Here is a 19,408-nt window from a genome sequence, read left to right on the forward strand (position 1 = left end):
GAGCGTAAACAATTCTCCATCGAGCATGGCTTGAGAGCTATGTATCTGCCCTCAGCATCTCGCCTAATATCCTTGACATCTGCTTCTAAAGTGCTCGCAAACAAAATACCCACCCCACAATTTTTCTTTTTAATCATGGCAGAGGCCAAGTACTGCTGAGGGAATGACCTATCCCACAACAGCTGTCTGTGCGTTTGAGTAAATGGGTTTCCTGACAGAAGATAACATTGGCCCGTAAATCTCTGGCTTCTTGAAGTAATAGTTTCCTCTTGACTGGGGTATTTAAACCTTTGGTGTTAATTGAAATTATGTGCAACCCTGCCAATATGTAAATGTCTTATGAGTGTCGAACCCCACCAGCTCGTATCCTTCATATAGTAACTCGGCCTCTCCCCCCCCCCCCCCCCCCCATTACATACCCAGCCACCACTGTTCGACCACCCATACCTATCCCTCCAATACCTCCCCTCCCCCGCCCCCACCAATCCCAAAATCTCCCTAGCACAAATCCACCTCCCAATCTGGTGGAACACCTCCATGAGGAACGAAGACATTGTGCCATCTAGCCACGCCACCCCAACCCTGACATTAGTCAGGGTTGGGGTGGCGTGGTGAAGGAACAGAAATTATTAGTGAAGGAACAGAAATTATTAAGAAAGTCCCCCTTTTTACCCAACCAAAAGCTAAGCAAGCCCAAGGTAAAGCACCTGTTAAAATGCAGAAACGCCCCAGTCCCAGCATTAATCAACCAGCCTATAACTCAAGAAGGCCAAACTGTTCAAGCTGGCGACTCCCTGGAAGGTAGCGAACCGCCAGAATGTCTCTGAAGACGTCTGACTCCACTGTCCACTCGCTGCCATCTTGGAGTGTCATTTCTCATTTGTCCACTTCCGGGTATAGGTGTGACGTTAACTGAAGAAGTTACTTCCAGACATGCAGCTTGCAAAATATCCACCGCCTCAGTCATTCTAGTAATACAGGAGGCCACTCCAGCAATACTGAAGCTCAAGCTGAATGGGAAAAGCCTCCTGTTTTTGACGTTATTCCCGCGAAGCGTAGAAACAACATTTCTGAATTCTCTTCACTTGCGTATGGTTGAAATAGCTAAATCCTGATATATTTCCATGCTGTGGCCCTTCCATAGTATGAACCCTGACTTCCGGACTGCTGCAGCAATTTCCTTTTTCAAAAATAAACTATGAAAACAAGCTATTATGTCGCGTGGCTGGTTATTGTGCATAGCCCCCATCGCTCTGTGCGCTGTCTCCAGTTTCACCGCAGGGATCTCCGATGATTCCGCACACGAACCTAGAACTTGCTTGCTTATGCTAGCAACTACTTGCTTGCAGTCAGCAAATTCAGGGCTCTCCAGTATCCCACGGAACCTTAAATTCGTTCTCCTGGACCTATTTTCTAGGTCCTCAATACAATTTAGTAAATCCAGATTTGTTTGCAAAAGTTTGTCTTGGGATAACTTGAGCCAGCCAATTCTGAGGCCTAGTAACAGGTGGGAGAGAGAAAAAGGGAAAAAAAAATGGATAAAGTGCGTAGCTTGCTGGGCAGACTTGATGGGCCGTTTGGTCTTCTTCTGCCGTCATTTCTATGTTTCTATGATCTTCCAGGCAGATCTCCATATCCTCAACCTGCCTCCCAAGCTCAGTGATGACAGATTACATCTCAAAGAGCAGGCCTTGAATCTCTGTTTTCAGGCCTGCCACATCCTTTCATGGCCCAGCTTATAAAATTGGCCTGGGTCGGGGTGCCATCTCCTGCCTCGACCCTGAGTGCTCCGCTCACCTCCGGCGCCACATGATCAACTGGCAAACAGCCGTTGGGGCCCGCATCTAACAGCGCGGTGGCATTTGTGAATGAAAACGTTTGCAGATCTACTTTCTTCTTGTGCAACGCCATTCCGCTGCTGAGAAGGACTGCTGAGGTGCAAAGAGGACACAGTGATGCACCGCGGAGATTCGATGTTGGGGGATTCAACTGAGTTGGATCGGGAGCTCTGGGCTTATGTGGCCAAAGCGGGCAATGACGTCACTTCCTCCACCGACAGTGGCTTTTGAAGAGAATACTGGAGGGCTGAGGTCACTGCAGGGATGAATCTAGGGTGACATCAGTTTTGCAGGGGAGCACAATACCTACTGGTCCTGAGTCCATCTATCTACACTAAGGAAAACAAAATTATCAGGTAAGTCATTTCTCCATGTTTGAATTTTTAGCGATTGGCATATGTTATCTTTGGGAATGTGCAAGTGTAGCACTTTCTCTATGCCAGTCTCGCAGTGTACGAGATCAGCATGATGGAACTGGAAGCCACACAAATTTTTTATACCATGGGGTCTGCACAGAGGAGGCAGCAGAACAGGCTTAAGTGCCAGTAGCAGCAATTGGTGCCTCCCTGATAGCCACACGACAGCAGTGACAGTGGCAGCAGAGGAATGAGAGAGGCTCCAAGGTTGCTGGCAAAAGAAAGAGATGGGGTCTCTGCCTTCAGTGTGTGCATGTGTATGAATAGGAGTCTGCCTGAGGTCTGTCTGTGTGAGAATGGGTGCCTGCCTGGGTGTGTGTATGTGTATGAGAATGAATGGAAGTCTGCCTGGGGTCTGTATGTGTGAGAATAGGTGCCTGCCTGGGTGTGTGTATGTGTGTGAGAATGAATCGGTGCCTGCCTGGGGTCTGTGTGTGTGTGTGGGTGAATGAATGGATGCCTGCCTGGGTGTGTGTATGTGTGTGAGAATGAATCGGTGCCTGCCTGGGGTCTGTGTGTGTGTGTGTGTGTGTGTGGGTGAATGAATGAATGAATGTATGCATGCCTGGGGGGTGGGGGGAGTGGTGTGAGAATGAATGGGAGCCTGCCTGGGTATGTGTGGGTGTATGTGAGGAGCCAGTGAGAGTGAGACCATAGAATCCAGGAGAGAAAGAGCTTGGGGGGGGGGGGGGGGGCGGGCGGTGGCGCAGGGGGAGAGAGAGGGTCTTAGAGCCTGAGAGTGTGTCACTGTCTGTGAGAGAGAGAGGTTGTGGGTGTGTATAAGAGTATGTATAGGTGTGTATGTGACAATGTATGTGTGAGAGTGAATGGACATGCAAGTATGTGTGAGTGAGAGGATAAAATTTGTGCTCCCCCTCTAATCCTTGACAATCTCAGGGTGACTAATTTCCCAGATATGGACAGCAGGGGCTTTTTTTTTATCCTTATTAGTTTTAATTATTGGGTGTTATTTGATATATGTGCTGTTTTGAAATATTTTATGATGCATGGGAAATTTAAAAAAAATGTATATGATTTTAATTAATAGAAGTTATTCTGTTTGTCATTAGTTTTAAAATATTGTTTTATTAGTATGGTTTTACTATTATAATTAATGCTTTATGTTTCCTGATTTTATTTGTTTTATGAGGAATGGTGGTTCTGCTTTTCCATTGTTAATACAGACTCTGGCTTCTTGGGGTTTCCATTTCAGTTTTTGTCTGCATATTGCTGGTTCCAATTTGTAATCCTTTATTCTGTATTTGGTGAAGGTCTGTCTCTGCTCTGTGTGTGTGACCAAGGAGAGAGATTCTGCTAGCATGTAGTGTCTGTTTACGAGTTTGTTTTGTTTCCTCAGTAGGGGGTGTTTTGGTGTTCTGGGACCAGTGTAATATTTACCTGTGCTTTTTCACAGGAGTGCTCTTGTTGTTTGAGTCCTTGGTGTTATGATAGGTTTGCTGTATAAATTTTGAGTATATTTTTTGTGAGGTTTTGTATTCATAACATGTCTGGCAGTGGAAGGTGTTTGTGCTGCTATTACTGTAAGATGACACCAGAATTTGAAAATATTTTTTGTATGATGAGCTGTAAGGGAAACATCCAAGCTCCATTCTTGGCGGAATTTCTGTGGATGCACAGAACTGGAGGTGCAGGATTTATATTGACATTCTGTCCCTTCCTGTATACATTCCAGACTTCACTCTCATAGCCATATAGAATTTATTGAATGAAGCTATCAAATAATTTTAATAGTAGTTTTACTAGAAGCGTGAAACTAGCCAGTTTTTTTAAATTACGCAGAAGACTCTTTGAACTTTCTTATTAAAACTTTTTTATAGCCAATTTTAAAGCAGGGGGCCATTCTATGGAGGTGAGTGGGAAATGTCATTTTGGCTCCCCCCTCAAATTCTTCTGTCTAGAGACGCCACTGATTCTCTGTGACCTTAAGCAATAGTACAAGAAGGATCGGGGGGGGGGGGGGGCGCTGGAGAGGCACACAAATGCGTTGGCCCCGGGTGCCGGAGACCCTTGGTTCACCACTGGGAGGAATGTTATGCAAATGCTGCCGCTGCAGTGTTCCTAACCCTAGCTGGCCTAGGAAGCAGAGCTCTGGTCCGAGAATCAATCTCGTTTTGCATAGCGCTATCGCTGAGCCCTCAGTTTAATGTTTAAGCCAAAAGTACACAGTGCCTGGATAATAAAGTGGGATCATCCGGTTCAGCAGCAGTACAAAGACCTAGATTTGATTCCTGGGCCGTCCAGGGCTGGGGACGCTGTGCAGGAAGTGTTCACAGCTCCTTGGGGGCGGAAGGAATTAGTCATCACTCGATGGTGACGCCTAGCAGCCAGAATTGGGGCATGAGAGTACAGACTTCCTGAGGAAGCTGCGGGCTTTGGCCCTTGGCTGAGGGCCGTCGCTGCGATGGCTGGGCTATTTGGGGGGGAGGGAGCTATAAAATAGGCAACTCGCCAGGTAGTTGTGAATGAAGGACTCGTGGTGCTATGGGTCCAGTGGAAGCTGGTTCCAGATAAATTCATTTAGAAGCTCAAAGGAGGATGAGGAAACCATTGGGCCAAAACAAAATGAGGGGGGGGGGGGGAAGAGTGACAAAACTTCACAGGGCTAAGGTCTACATTATTATATGGTAACATTAGTCTATATCAGCAGATAAAGACCAAAATGTCCCATCTGGTCTGTCCAGCAAGGTATACAGGGTCGTCACTGCTGCTCTGTGTGGGTTACCCCCATGCAGAAAGTTACCACAGGTTATCTCGGTTCTTCATTTTATAGTACTATGTATTTTATTACCTTTCTTTAATAATTTTTATAGCTGCTAAAGTCCTGATATGCTTAAAAAAATTTCCTCAATAGAAAAAATATTCTGCTATAATAAAGGCTCTTATTATATCCTTTAATGAAATAGAAAATAACCATCATATAATGTCTCCAGTGCAAATGGCTTATTGGTGAAGCCTTTAAAGCACGAGGACCTGGTATTTACAGTGCAGGTGGCTTTTTGGTGAAGCCTTAAAGCACAATAACCAGTTTAATCATCGGTCATTTTTTTAGTTTAAACACTTTTTTATTGAGCAATGAAAAAAAAACCAATACATAGCAACCTGCCCAGGAGGCTGTTACCCTTAGCCCCCCGTAGCGTTATCATAAACAAATAGCTCTTTTACGAAGGTCTTTCCCCCCCTACCTGGTCAGATCGCCTCCCCAACTCTCCCCATTCCCAACGTCCTTTATCCCCCGATCCCCCCCTCCCTTCCCAAAAAGAGTCCAAGCATAAATGCCATAATTGTCGTGGAAGTCAGTCACATCTTGGTCCATTCGCAAAACAGGCTCGGTAAGTCCGTCAGCAAGGAGCCGGATTCCCCAGAAGCATTAAGAATATGACTCTGAATGTACACCATCCAAATCCGCACAAATCTGCGTCGGAAAAGAGGAGAAACGCGCGACGCCAAAAGTTCCATCTGTAGTAATTTATGAAAGTTATTCCGCCACCACAGAGCCCTTCCAATGTAGCAAGATAAGTTTTTTCCCCACATAACATGCCTTCTGAATAAGAAGCCATGTTTCCGCTCTTTTAATCTGTGTGGGGTTCGGAAACCCAAATAACAAGGTGGCGTAAGAGAGAGGAACAGCGACACCCAGCAGCTTCTCCAAATAGTGCACCGCCGCCGCCCAAAAACGGCGAATACGTGGGCATCCCCAAAAGGCATGCGATAGAGTGCACACATCGTCGAAGCACTTAGCACACTGTCTAGTTTCTCGCAAGTTAGCCTTAAAAATAAAACTAGGAGAAAGATATGCTCTCCACAAAATTTTATGCTGCATTTCTCTATAGTAAAAATTACTCGTCACCTTGGAAATTTGCTTAATGCAAGAACGAAGCAGGGGCTCAGAAATCTGGAAGGTTCTGTCCCTGTTCCACCTCGTAGCCAGCCGCCCCCAATCTTTCCCGGCTGTTAGTTGACTAAGACCTCTGTGTGCCTTCAATTTCAAAATCTTATTCAAAGCCTCAAGATTAGCAGGATTCTTACAGTTCGGTGGTAAAGAGGATACATAATGTTGTAACTGTAAATATGGGAATGGCTGTTGGGGTCGTAGTGTGTACATCTGGACGAGGTCAACAAGGGATAACAATGATCCCTCCCTGTCCAGGGCATGGCCCAATAGGGTGATTCCCTTCTGAGCCCACATCCGAAAGCCAGCAGTTTGTGATCCTCGCGATCGGTCATTTTTTTGTTATTGTCGTAGTTGTGGCTACCTTAGCTGTAGTGCACAATTAGAGAGCATATAATGTGCACTTATCTCCTTGTTATGGTCCTGAAGTTGATCCTCCGACTCTGCAGGGTTTCGGAGTAAAAAAACTCCTTCTTCAGGGAGCTTCAGGAAAACATAGTTATGTACAGATGATACCGGCTTTGGTTAGCCCACTAAGTAAGACAAAAATGAAGATGTGAGTGAGCCTGTTAATGCTGCATAATCGCTGTCAATTCAATGTATGGCTTAATGATGGAAGAACACTTACTAAATCTCTTTGGTGGAGTCAGCGTTGCACGCTGATAATACAGATTGTTTTGTTTTTACTGCAACAACAACAATAATAAAATCACATTCTTAGTACAAATTGCACAAATTGGAAAGAAGTTGGAAAAAAGGGGGGCAGGAAAACGTGTTGCCGAAAGTCAAACCTTTTCTATTGTTGAAGTCTTGATTTCTGCTTTTTTTGGGGGGGTTTCAATATTACTTGTTTAAAAAAATTTCCTGGCATTGGTAGTGACTACAACCCAAACTGAAATCTCTCTCTTAACTCCACTCCCTTGGACAAGTTGGTCCTACGAAAGCCACCAGGAACCCATGGAATCTTAATTTGGTTTTGAAAGTCTTATGTAAGCCTCCTTTTGAACCAATGAGGAAAGCATCGTTGAAGGACCTTACCCTGAAGGCAGTCCTTCTGGTGGCTATTTGTTCAGTGAAGCATATTTCAAAGTTTCAGGACTTGTGATGCAGGGATCCCTTCCTTCAGTTTTCAGAGGATGGGGTTTCTATCCAAATGTTACTTTTTTTTTTCTATCAAAGGTGGATTCTTCTTTCTATTTAAGCCAATCTATAGAATTTCTGTCATTTAGGGGTGCGGATGCTTCTTCCTATACACATTTTAGAGATGTTATGTCTTGGATGTGCGTAGAATTCTTCTGAGATATTTAAAGTTCGTGAATTGCTTTTGGAAGTCAGTTCATCTTTTTATGTTATTCAGTGGTCACAATAAGGGGGCAAAAGCATAAAAGGTTTCCATTGCCAGATGGATTAAAGAGGCGATAGCTTCCGCTTACATTGGCAAGGCTCTACAGGTTCCAGTTAGCCTTCGGGCCCATTCTACTAGGGCGCAAGCTGCATCTTGGGCAGAGTGTCGGTCGGTGTCACATGGATTTGCTGGGCAGTGATTTGTTGTTCTTGATATACTTTTATCAAGCATCATAGACTGGCCATCCAGGCTGCAGACACCACTGTTTTCAATCAGAATGTGTTACAAGCGGCTCTTTTCTGTTCGTACGCCGGTTCAATCCAGACTCCTGGGCCAGCAGGTAGAGACAGAGAAAAGTTTCACTGACACTGCCACATAACCTAGCGTGCCACCCGCAGTCCCTCAGTATTTCTCTGGCAGTGTAAAACCTGCAGTCTGGAGTATATAAAAAAAAAAAGAAGAAAGAAGTACCGTATTTCCACGCACATAACCCGCGGGTTATGTGCGTTTTTACCTACCCCGCATGCCCCCCGCGGGGTATAAACGTGGGCGGGTTATCCAGAAAAAATTTTACAGCAGCGGTTAACATCTCTCTCCCCCCGCCCCGGCGGGGGGAGAGAGATGTTAACCGCTGCTGTAAAATTAGGCAATTCAATAAGGCAATTCAATAAGGCAATTCAGGTATTATTATTATTATTTTTTTTAAATTTATACGATACCGTAATAGCCCCGAAAGAAATGCTGCTTAGGTAGAAGGACAAACGCCCTGTATCAGGGCCGCCACGCGCACAACTGTAAACGTTGCCAAGGGAGCGCGAGGTACAAATCTCGCAACACTGTAAGAGCTGTGCCATTGGCTGGGAGAGAAGAGAGGGGCGCTGCGGCAAAATCCCTGCAGACGACCGCTGGCAATCGGGACGCTGAAGAAGGAAGGCTGAGTGAAGGCGCGTGCTGAAACAAAAAGGAGAGCACTCAAGCCCTGCAAGGAACACAGCGATGCGCGAGGAGGAAGCCGCAGCAACCCCTACACGCGTCCGGTGGTGTCGAACGTCGCAGGAGCAAGGCAAGAGTGAAAGCACGCGCCGAGCACAAAACTGCAGGTAACCCGGTGATGTCTGGATCGAAAAGGGGAGCTCCGCTGTAGGCTCGCACCCCGGGGCAGGCCATGAAAATGCTGGGCATGGGGCTGTACACGGCGCGCAGAGTGCGCAAGGTCAGTGTGCGGGTTATATGAGGAGGCGGGGTATATAAAAACTTTTTTACATAAATCTTGAAAACCTGCGGGTTATGTGTGTGGGCGGGTTATATACGTGGGCGGGTTATTGTCGTGGAAATACGGTAGATGTTTTTCCAGTTACTCCCAGGAGCTTGTTAGGTCCTGGTGGACCATCCCACCTAGTTTGAGGTGGACGAGCAGGGGGTTGGTGACCCATCCTGGTATACTTGGTCCTATTTGTTTATTTATTTGTATTTGTATGGATTCCGTTGGAGGTGTAAATCTGGTGGTCCAGATCCCTCATTCTCCACGAGGCAGCACTGAGTCATGGAAGCATCTCCTTTTATTTTCTGTACCGGTGCTGGGGCGGCATTAAAGTTTTGTTTAAAAAAAAAAAAAGGAAAAAGGACTGTAAGTGTGGATGCCTCGCTGTTGGTTACATTCGCGGCGTCTGGTGACTGAAGGAGATAATCGGCAGTGCAGAGCTGTTCACCAGCTACCTTTCTGAGGCTCAGTAAGGTGCTGTTTGTGGAGGCGCATGGCTCTGGGCCAGGTGGTAATGGTGCGCAGCAAAGCTTGTCATTCTTGTGGAGAATCACAGTCACGTCTTTCTCAGGCCAGCTTGTGCTCCATTTGCATTTTTGGCGGGGAAGGCACTTCGGGTGTGTCCAGCATTGCTTCCAAGCCTAAACGTGCCCTGCGGGTGTCAGGGTCTAGCACAGAGGCTTTTTCCATCAGTGCGGGAATGGTGGCATATTGAATTTTTTGGCAGTGCCATTGAAGTCAGCAGGGGAGGCAGGAGAATCCCCACCTCAGTTGTTACCTGCAATGCCTGTCCCTAGGAAGGGGCAAGGAAGCACTGGCTCTGAGCATCTTCCTCTGGACCAGAATTCTGAATAGTCGCAGGCGTTTTGTGCGGATTTTGTGCTGCTGATGCAGAAGGCATATTTAGCTAGGAAGGCAATAGGGAATATGAACCCTTGGTCCCAATCTCCGTCCACTATTGATCCTCTCCGGTAAAGAGACTCTTTCAGACAAAAAGAAAGTGGTCTTTGAGTGTTTGACATATTTTGGATGTTTCCTCTCATACATGTGTTCCCGAGAGGGATACCGAAGACTCCGATGACTCCGAGTCTGTGGCAGAAGTTTCCCTGGTAGTAGACTCAGCACCAGATGGGGCAGAACCTGGTGAGGAACCAGAAGAGGTCCCTGTGGCTGAAGGGAATGACCCTAAAGTGGTGTGTCTTTTTCGCAGAGAAGAGCTCTGGCCCTTGATTCTGCATGTCCTTAAGGAACTTGGAATTAAGGTTTCACAAGAGGAGTCTGACCTGGAGGGGGCGGATCCCATGTTGGATGGACTGCGGGGTCCAGGAAAAGCCTTTCCCTTTCATACGTTGGTGAGGAAGTTGGTAGTTCAGGAGTGGCACACTCCTGAGTCCGGCTTAAAGGTTGGCAGAGCTATGGTGAAGTTGTATCTGTTGCCGGAAGAAACTTTGGAGCTTTTGGCACTTCCAAAGGTCAACGCTTCGGTGTCAGCAGTAACCAAGAAGACCACCATTCGGGTAGCGGGGTCTGCCACATTAAGAGATGTTCAAGATCGAAAGTTGGAGGTTCACCTCAAGAAGATTTTTGAGGTCTCGGCCCTGAGCATAAGAGCTGTGATATTGCAGCAGTTTTATGCAGAGGGCATGCCTGCGCTGTGTCCAGCAGTTGCAAGAGCAGCAGGCTACATCAGTGGCTGCAGCAAGACAGGCTGAGCATTTAGAAGCGGCTGTGACGTATGGGGCAGATGCTGTATATGATGCTGTATATGACCTGATTAGTACATCTTCCAGGATTATGATATCTGTGTTGTCGACCAGGAGGTTGCTGTGATTATGAAACTGGGTGCCCTCTCATGTAAGGGCAAGCTGTTGTTTGGGGAGGACTGAGAGCAGATAATGAAACATCTGGGAGAGTCCAAAGTGCATGAGCTACTGGAGGACAGACCAAAGGGCAGAATATTTTTTCCCGCTTGTGCGTGTTTTTTGCGACAATAAGAGATTTTGCAAGAATATAGGTTCTTTGGGGTCTCGGAGGCAGAGCACAGTCCTGGGGACAGTTCTTTCAGGCTGGACGGAAGCCATCCCGAGACAATCCTGGTCCAGGAACTAGAAGTACAAAATCCTCGTAATGAGGCCAGGACAGTCCACTCTTCAGTTCTAGCCGTCAGAAGGCGTTTAATGCTTTTTACAAGGAGTGAGCCAAAATTACTACAGATCAGTGGATCTTAAGTGTGATTAAAGATGGCTACGCATTAGAATTTGCTCAGCCAAAACGAGAGGCTTACATCATTTACCCACAGGAAGGTATTCCCTTTATTTTTTGATACCAAAAAAGGAGGGAATGTTTCGACTAGTTTTGGATTTAAAATGTGGCCCTCAAGGTTCCTTGATTCCATATGGAGACTCTGAGGTCAGTCATAGCGGCGGTAAGCAAAGGAGAATTCTTGGCATCTCTGGACTTGACAGAGGCATATCTGCACATAGCCATCAGGTGGGAGCACCAACAGCTTCTGAGGTTCATGATCCTGAGGGAACATTTTCACTTTTCAGGCCCTTTCTTTCAGATTGGCATCGGCTGAAGGTGGTGGTGGTGGCAGCACCCCTAAGTCGAGAGGATGTGTTGGTGCATCTGGACAACTGGCTCATTCGAGCAAAGTCAGAGGGCCTCTACTGGCAGTTGGTGCAGCAGGTACTACTGTGGTTAAGGTCTCTGGGCTGGGTTGTAAATCTGGCAGAGACATCTCATTTCCTCTCAAACCCTGGAGGATCTGGGGGCTCAGTTCGATACACAGGAAGGCGGAATATTTCTCACAGAAGAGAGGAAGCTGAAGTTACAAGGTCAGATACGTCACCTGTTGGGGATTTTGGTGCCCAAGGTCTGGGTCTATTTGCAAGTCCTGGGCTCTATGGCATCAACATTGGCACTGGTGCCTTGTGGGTTTGCACATTTGCAGCCTCTTCAGACAGCTCTTCTCTCCCAATGGAATCCATTATCGGAGGAGTTTCATCTTCCCTTTCTGCTCGAAGGGGAAGGCAGAGAGTCTTTCATGGTGACTTATTCATGCCAATCTGGAGCATGGATTGGAGGTCTTTCCAGATGGGAGGCAGTATGTCAGGATCAGTCGGCGCAGGGCCAGTGGTCAAAGAGACTTCATGGTCTATCAACCAGTTAGAGATGAGAGTGGTGCATTTCATGTTGCTTGGCCTTTCTGCCACGGTTACGCGACTGTCCAGGTTCTATCAGACAATGGTGGCCTGCATCAACTGGCAGGGAGGAACCAAGAGTTGGGCGATGGCTCAGGAGGACCAGGAGTTGTTTCTCTTCTCAGAACAGCATTTGGAGCAGCTGGTAGCATTTCACATCGCCGAGGTGGACAATGTTCAGGAGGATTTTCTAGTTGGAGAAACTAGACCCCGGGGAGTGGGAGCTGTTAGAGATAGCGATGCATCTCATTCACAACAATTGTTCTCATATGGTCTTAATAGTGACCAGACAGAATGCCAAATTATCTCATTTTTGCATCCACTGGAAAGAACATGGGGCAGAAAAAATTGATGTTCTGGTTCTACCATGGCCTTGAGGCATTCTTCTTTATGTCTTTCCTCCATGGCCACTAATGGGCAAAGTGCTTCAGCAGATAGAGAAACATCCAGACAACGTTATTCTGGTGGCTCCGGAGTGGCCACATTTTCCATGGTTCACAGATCTGGTCAACATGGCCATAGAAAGGCTGCTGAAGTTCAAATCTACTCTGCCAGAGTCCAATATTTTCGGATCGGGGGCTCACTTCTGTCTTGGAGCCTAGCTTTTGAGAAAAGACGACTAAGATGGAAGGGTTATTCTGAAAAGGTTACCACCACCTTATTGCAGGCCAGGTGACCTTCCACATCCTTAGCATATGTGAGGATTTGGAGGGTCTTTTAGTGCAGCCTATTCAAGCTACAGTGCTCATATTTTGGTTTTTCTGCAAGAGGGTTTGGTCAAGAGTCTGACGTTTAACTTTCTGAGAGAACAGTTTGTAGCTTTGGGCTGACTTCAGGGTAAGGTGCAGAAATATCCTCTGTTTGCACATCTGGATGTGATGTGTTTTCTTCGGGGAACAAAAAATTCATATCCTCAGGTGAGAAAGATCTGCCCCTCTTGGAACCTTAAGGGTAGATTTTATAAGGTGTGCGCACGTGTCCACATGCGCACGCTTCCCAACACACATACATGGACGTGCCGATTTTTTAACATGCAGGCGCCGGCACGCGCATGTTATAAAATTGGCAGGCCGTGCGCACATGTGCGCCGGATTTTATAATCCATGCGTGCATGTGTGCGTGACGCGGGCAAGTGGAGGGAAACATGCAAAATCGCGCAGCGATGAGATCAGGGCTCCCCCAGTTCCCTCCCAGTCCACTCCAATTTAGGAACGGACTGGGAGGGAACTTTCCTACCCTCTACCCTAACCTCCCTTCCCCTTCCCCTCTCCTTCCCTCCCTCTAAAACCCTTTTTTAAAATATTTTACCTTTTGTTGTGGAAGTTACTTCAGGGCCTGACCTGAAGTAACTTGCATGCGCCGGCAGAGCAAGGAATGGCGCTGTCCCAGACCGCCCCGCTCCGCTCCCCGGACCACCCTCTTTTGAGGCCCCAGCACTTACACGCGTCCCGGGGTTTATGCACGTGGCCGGGCCCATTTGAAAATGGGCCTGGCGCGCGTAAGGCCTGGCCACAGGGGTAAACCCTGGGATTTACACACGCCGGGGTTTTAAAATCCGGCCTTTGATCTGGTTCTTAGAGGAGTATGTCAGGCTCCGTTTGAACCACTGAAGAGGGCTACCAGAAAGTAGCCCTCTTCAGTAGTTTTTCTGGTGGCTATTTGTTCAGCCAGAAGAATCTCGGAACTTCAGACTTTTTCATGTTGAGATCCTTTTCTGCACATATCAGAGTCTGGGGTATCATTACACACGGTACCTTCCTTCCTTCCAAAGGTGGTTGTGGCGTCCCATCTTAGTCTGTGGAAATCCCAGATTTTCCAGATTTTGATTTGTCCAAGCCTCACGCGAAAGTACTCCGAGTCTTGGATGTAAGGCGGGCATTATTGAGGTATCTGAAGGTTACTGGTGATTTCTGGAACATGGATCACTTCTTTGTGCTGTGGAGTTGTCCAAAGAAGGGGTGTAAGGCATCAAAGGCTATGATTGCGTGTTGGCTAAAAGAGACTTTTATCTTGGCTTATATTTGTAAGAGTCGCCCTGTTCCTGAGGGATTAAGGGCTCATTCAATTCGTTCTCTGGTGACCTTTTGGTCTGAAACCCAACATGTGTCTCCACAAGAGATTTGCAAGGCGGCTACTTGGAAGTCATTGCACACTTTTGCTAAACATTATTGCTTGGATGTCCAGGCTCCGGATTCCATGTGCTTTGGCGAGCATGTTCTATGAGCGGGGCTTTCACAGTCCCATCCTGTTTAGGGGAGATTTGGTACATCCCAGGAGTCTGGACTGATCTGGGGTATGAACAGGAAAGGAAAATTGGTTCTTACCTGCTAATTTTCATTCCTGGAATACCACAGAGCAGTTCAGAGACCCGCCTATTGGGGAGGGAAAGTCTACCACTTGTACTGATTGTTTTTATATAATGCTTGATGGAGTCAGTGCTGTTTTACATTGATTTCTGGGAACAAGTTTCCATTTGGTTTGCAACTTCATCTCCTCCTGCTCGTTGTGGGAGTTTTGATTCACGGTTCTTAGTGGTGGTGCAATTGATATCATCTTGGCTTAGGTATAGGTCAATATTTATTTATTTATTTATTTATTTATAGGTTCTTCTATACCGCGGTACGTATAGCAATACATCACCTCGGTTTACAGTGAAACATTAATTTAGCAACAGGCTTTACATGTAACAGTATAAAATAAACAGTAAAACAATTAATAGCAACAGGCTTTACAGAAAAACATGGGTTTCAAATAATATGCATAAATATCGAACAATAGAATATTAATAACCATGTATTTGCAGGAGCAAATAATCTATCTGAGGCAAACCAACGTCTCATTATATATAATAGCCTGAATTGATAAACCATGTGGGGGTGTGGAGTTGCAGATAGTAAATATTATTGTCGAGTATAAGAACTTGGAGAAGGTAAGGAATCATATGGTATTGCTGAAGGTTAGACGAGACTCATAGTGTGAAAGCTTGTTCAAACAACCATGTTTTAAGGTTTTGTTTGAAAGTTTTGTGACAGGATTCAAGCCGCAGGTCCAACGGCATGTTATTCCAGATTTTTATTCCAGCTATGGAGAATGATCGGTCTCTGGTGGACACATGTTTGATGTGTTTTAGTGGATGGACAGTTAATTTCGCTTGGTGAATGTTTCTAATTGGTCTGTTGGAGGTGTGAACAATGAACTGATCAGAGAACCATTGCATCTCTTGGTTGTGAATTGATTTGTGGATGAGTGAAACATCCCATTGAATATGAATCCAAAATGATTCAATGATTCTTCCTGAATTCAATACTGGATGTTTTTCAAGTCCTATTACAATTTTGAAAATAATTGTAAAATCACACTACTACAGCTTTTCAAAAGGAAAATATTTCACACATATAATAACATCATTAATCTGACTGCAGAGAAACCGGGTAATCTCAATTGCTATGTGCCAGGTTGTTTGTGTATGAACAACTTTAAAGCTAAAATTTTGTCTAAACCTACATAAGAAAGCCGAAAGGTACAGAATTTAAGTACATACTTTCCAGCTGAGTGTCCAGCTTGGCGAGGAAATCAACATTGAATATGGCCTTTATCAAGTCCTCAGGGAAATACTCTCCAACAGCCAAAGCATAACCCAGCAGTACCAGAAGATGTGGCTCAAAGGAAGTTAGATGAGGTCTGAAATGCTGGATACAAGTCTCGAAGAGCTGCTCTCCTTGAGGGGGTTCATAGTTCAGAACCATAAAGAGGAGAATAATGGCGTAGGTTGCAGAATGATGAATCTTCTTAATGTGCTGCAGCGTCACAGATGCTATCTTGTTCAACAGTGGAGTGCAGAGATAGTTTGTTCTGGTGAGAAATGTGGAGAATTCCGGCACATTTGTCCATGTAACCTGATCAATTATTGAGTGACTGCAGGTGGTACACTAGGTTATGTGGCAGTGGCAGTGAAACTTTTCTCTGTCTCCATCTGCTGGTAGGGAGGCAAAACCCAGGAGTCTGGACTGATCTGTGGTTTTCCAGAAACAAAAATTAACAGGTAAGAAACAATTTTCCTTTTGTGATCCCACCCAGTATAGGGAAGCTTTGGTACATCCCAATCATCTGGATTGATCTGGGGGATGATAAGGAAGGAAAATTGATTCTTATCTACTAATTTTCTTTCCTTGAATCCCACCAGATCAGTTCAGAATCCCGCCCTGGTTTTTGGGAAGGATGCTCTCCTATGTGTGGTTTTTAGTTGGACTTTAAGGTTTACTGATAGTTCTTTTCTTTCCCCTGCTTGAAGTTAAAGGGGTGGAATTTTGTTCTTAGCTTGATTATAGATTATACTGAGAGACTGCAGATGGCACAGTACATTAGAACTTTTCTTCTCTGTCTCCATCTGCTGGTAGGAGAGAAAAACTCAAATCGTCTGGTCTGGTGAAACTCAAGGAAAGAAAATTAACAGGTAAGAACCAATTTTTCCATTTGTGATGGATCTCTGGTTACATTCTTTTTTTGACTCGGCCTCTCCCCAAAGCATTCTGGGATTTGTGTAAGACAAAGCATTCTAGGAGTCGTAAATCTAAAAAAATGCATTCATAAAATTGTAGTTTTGGAAAGAGTTTCACCAGAGTCATACAAAAATGTGAGAAATGAGAAATTTGGTGGCTGGAGAGCGAGAGCACAGGGTAGTTGGAAGGGGAGAGAGTCAGTGGAAGAAGGGAGAAGGTGAAAAGGATAGGAGAGAGGGAATGAGATGGAGAGCCGGAAGAAAGGGATAAAAGGATGATCTCTTCTCCCTTCCCATTTTCTCTCTCCCTCTTTCCCCTCCACCCAGGGCTGGTGCATCCCATTAGGTGAACTAGGCGGTCGCCTAGGGTGCCAACCATTATGGGGCAGCGAAGAGCAGCCATGTGAGGCCACAAGCGGAGCCTATTCCACTTGCGGCTGAGAGGAGTAGAGACTCGGCAGACTGCGAGCGGCGCCCATCCTGCTCGCAGCCGAGAAAAACAAACACTCGGCGGGCCATGAAAAGTGTCTGAGTGAATGAGGTTGGGACCGGGGTGGGGGGGGGGTGGGGGAGGGAGGGAGGGAGGGAGGGGGTCGGGCGCAAGGAAAAAGGTTTGCCTAGGGTGCCTAACACCCTTGCGCCGGCCCTGCCTCTATCTTGTAATCTGGCTTTCCTGCAGGCCCCATACTAGGGTTGTTAACTTGGGGCCTCCACCCCCCCCCCCCAAAAAATAGTTAATCCTTCCTCTTTCACTCATAATTTCAATCCCCTCTCCATAGTCCTGCACTCCTTCCTCTTTCTCCCATTTTCCCTTTTTCCATGGGCCAACACGGACTCCCCTGCTCCCTCTCCCTCTCCCCCACCCCCTCACACTCTTCTCGTTTCTGAAGCTGGGGCAGCTGTTGGGGGTCGGTCCTGGGTCTGGCATTGGCAGCCTTTGCTCGGAGTTCTCGCAGTGGCCCTGCCTCCCGCGTTGGTTTCCTTTACAGACAGGAAGCCGTTGCAGGCATCTTTGAGCTTGCGATGGTTCAAAGGCCCTGCCCCCTCCCCCACTCACTGACAACCTTGCTACTGGTGGCACTGCCATTGCTGCTCTCAGGACTGGCCTCAGCAGCTTCCCTTCTGGGATAGAGAGGAAGTGGGGCTGCCTCCTGCTACCAGCTCTATATGGGAGTCATGTTTAGGGCCATTTTTAGGCCTGTGCGATGCAAGTGTCATGGGCCTGGCACGATCACAGAGTTCACAACAACCTAAAGACAGCTTTGCAGGGCAGCATCCTAAAACAGGGCTCTACAGGTTTTGGTGTGTACAGTTGTAAGGCTTTAATTATGCTTTGTTGTTGCTAAAAAGATGCAGCTGGCCTGTGCATAAAACACCTGCAGCGGGTTGTGACTGTCCAGCCCCTTCCAATAACAGTAGCCATGCCGTTCTGTGACTGGTAAGACAGGAGCCGGGCCACCCACCTTTTTGTAGTGTGCCAGGGTAGCCGAAGGCCCCAAGTGACTCAGGTCATCGGAGACAGTCCAAGCCAGTCCAGGCTTTACTTCAGATTGCATCTATGGACTTGTAGTTCCAAGTTTTCTAAGAAAAAGACAGGAACTATTAGTCCCAGAATACACCTGGAGCAAAAACAGGGCTGACTGAGCTTGTCTCTGATGACCTGAATCCCATCTCATAACCCTTAGGAGCTATATATTCCATGTCCACTAACTCCCAAGCCATCTGAAAAGCACTGAACCAGGCCTGAGCTTTTCTTTAATCTCTAGGCATCCTGGGATATATAGGTCTCTGCTTAGGCCTAGTAACAGAAGTGTGACCGCAGATGCCAGAATGCTGAAGGGTCTGGATACGCTGGTGCTTGGACTTGGTTGGCTCTGCTGCTGATTCTTTTCATGATCCATGTCACGGGCATTCAGAGACATTTTCAGATGGTTGCGGTCACTCACGGTAAAATAATAAGTGGAAAAATAATTTCAGAAGTCACACGGGATCCATCCTGCATCTTTATAGCAACCTGTGCACTAATACGTCTCACAGTGGGAGAGGCAGGGAAATCTCATTGCCTAGGGGGGACAATCCCTTGCTGCCAGCGACTGGGACATTCAAATGCTATTGTGACCAGCAGCTGAGATGATCTCATTGGGGTCAATACATAAAGCTGGCCATTTAAGTAACTTAGCCGGATATAACTTATCCGGCTAAGTTACACGATATATTCAGCGGCATGACTAAGCCACTGAATATATGCGTATACATCCGCGCTTAGCCATGTAAGTTACAACTGGCTAAGTTTAGAATATCGGTAGTTAGCTGCATAACTTGTACGGCTAACCCATTCCGCCTGATCCGCGCGCTACATGCCAAGTTATGCAGCTAACCTTTTAGCCATATACATTTTATGTAAACCGATGAGATGTTCACAACGACTGTCTGTATATAAAAATACTTAAATAAAATAAAAAAATAAATACGGCTAAGGGGTAGCCGCTAAACGTAGCCACATGTTCAGCGGCTGCTGCTTAGCCACCTAAGTTACACTTATCCGGTTCAATAGTGCTGAACGCGCTTTGAATGTTGACCTCATTCTTACGTGGATTTCTTGTACCTTGCAGACTTGGGAGGTTGGGGAGCCTTCAGTGAAGGAACTTAAAAGAAAACATTAAGGGTCTTCAAAAGGCAAGAGAGAGGTCCCTGGGGAGGGGAGGGGACGGCCTCAGGCTAATGGGCAGTGAAGCTTGCAAACGGATGCAAGATGCATCGAGCCACTGAGTTAGCAAGATTTGCCTGCGCTTGACAGAGTCTCCCTTTATTTATTTATTTATTTATTTATTTAACAGCTTTTATATACCGTCGTTAAGTAGTACCATCACAACGGTTTACATTTTGAAATAAAGGAAAGGGAGTGGGTAATAAAGAAGAAGCAGTGAGTAGAGACAA

General features: G+C 46.3%; 1 protein-coding gene across 2 annotated transcripts in view; it reads left to right on the forward strand.

Annotated features, from left to right (window-relative positions):
* The window catches only part of PLXNA3 (plexin A3), a 314,146-nt gene that overhangs the window by 257,202 nt on the left and 37,536 nt on the right, over positions 1-19,408 (forward strand). The window lies entirely within an intron of this gene.

This window comes from Rhinatrema bivittatum, chromosome 1, assembly GCF_901001135.1.
Source record: "Rhinatrema bivittatum chromosome 1, aRhiBiv1.1, whole genome shotgun sequence".
Classification (NCBI taxonomy): domain Eukaryota; kingdom Metazoa; phylum Chordata; class Amphibia; order Gymnophiona; family Rhinatrematidae; genus Rhinatrema; species Rhinatrema bivittatum.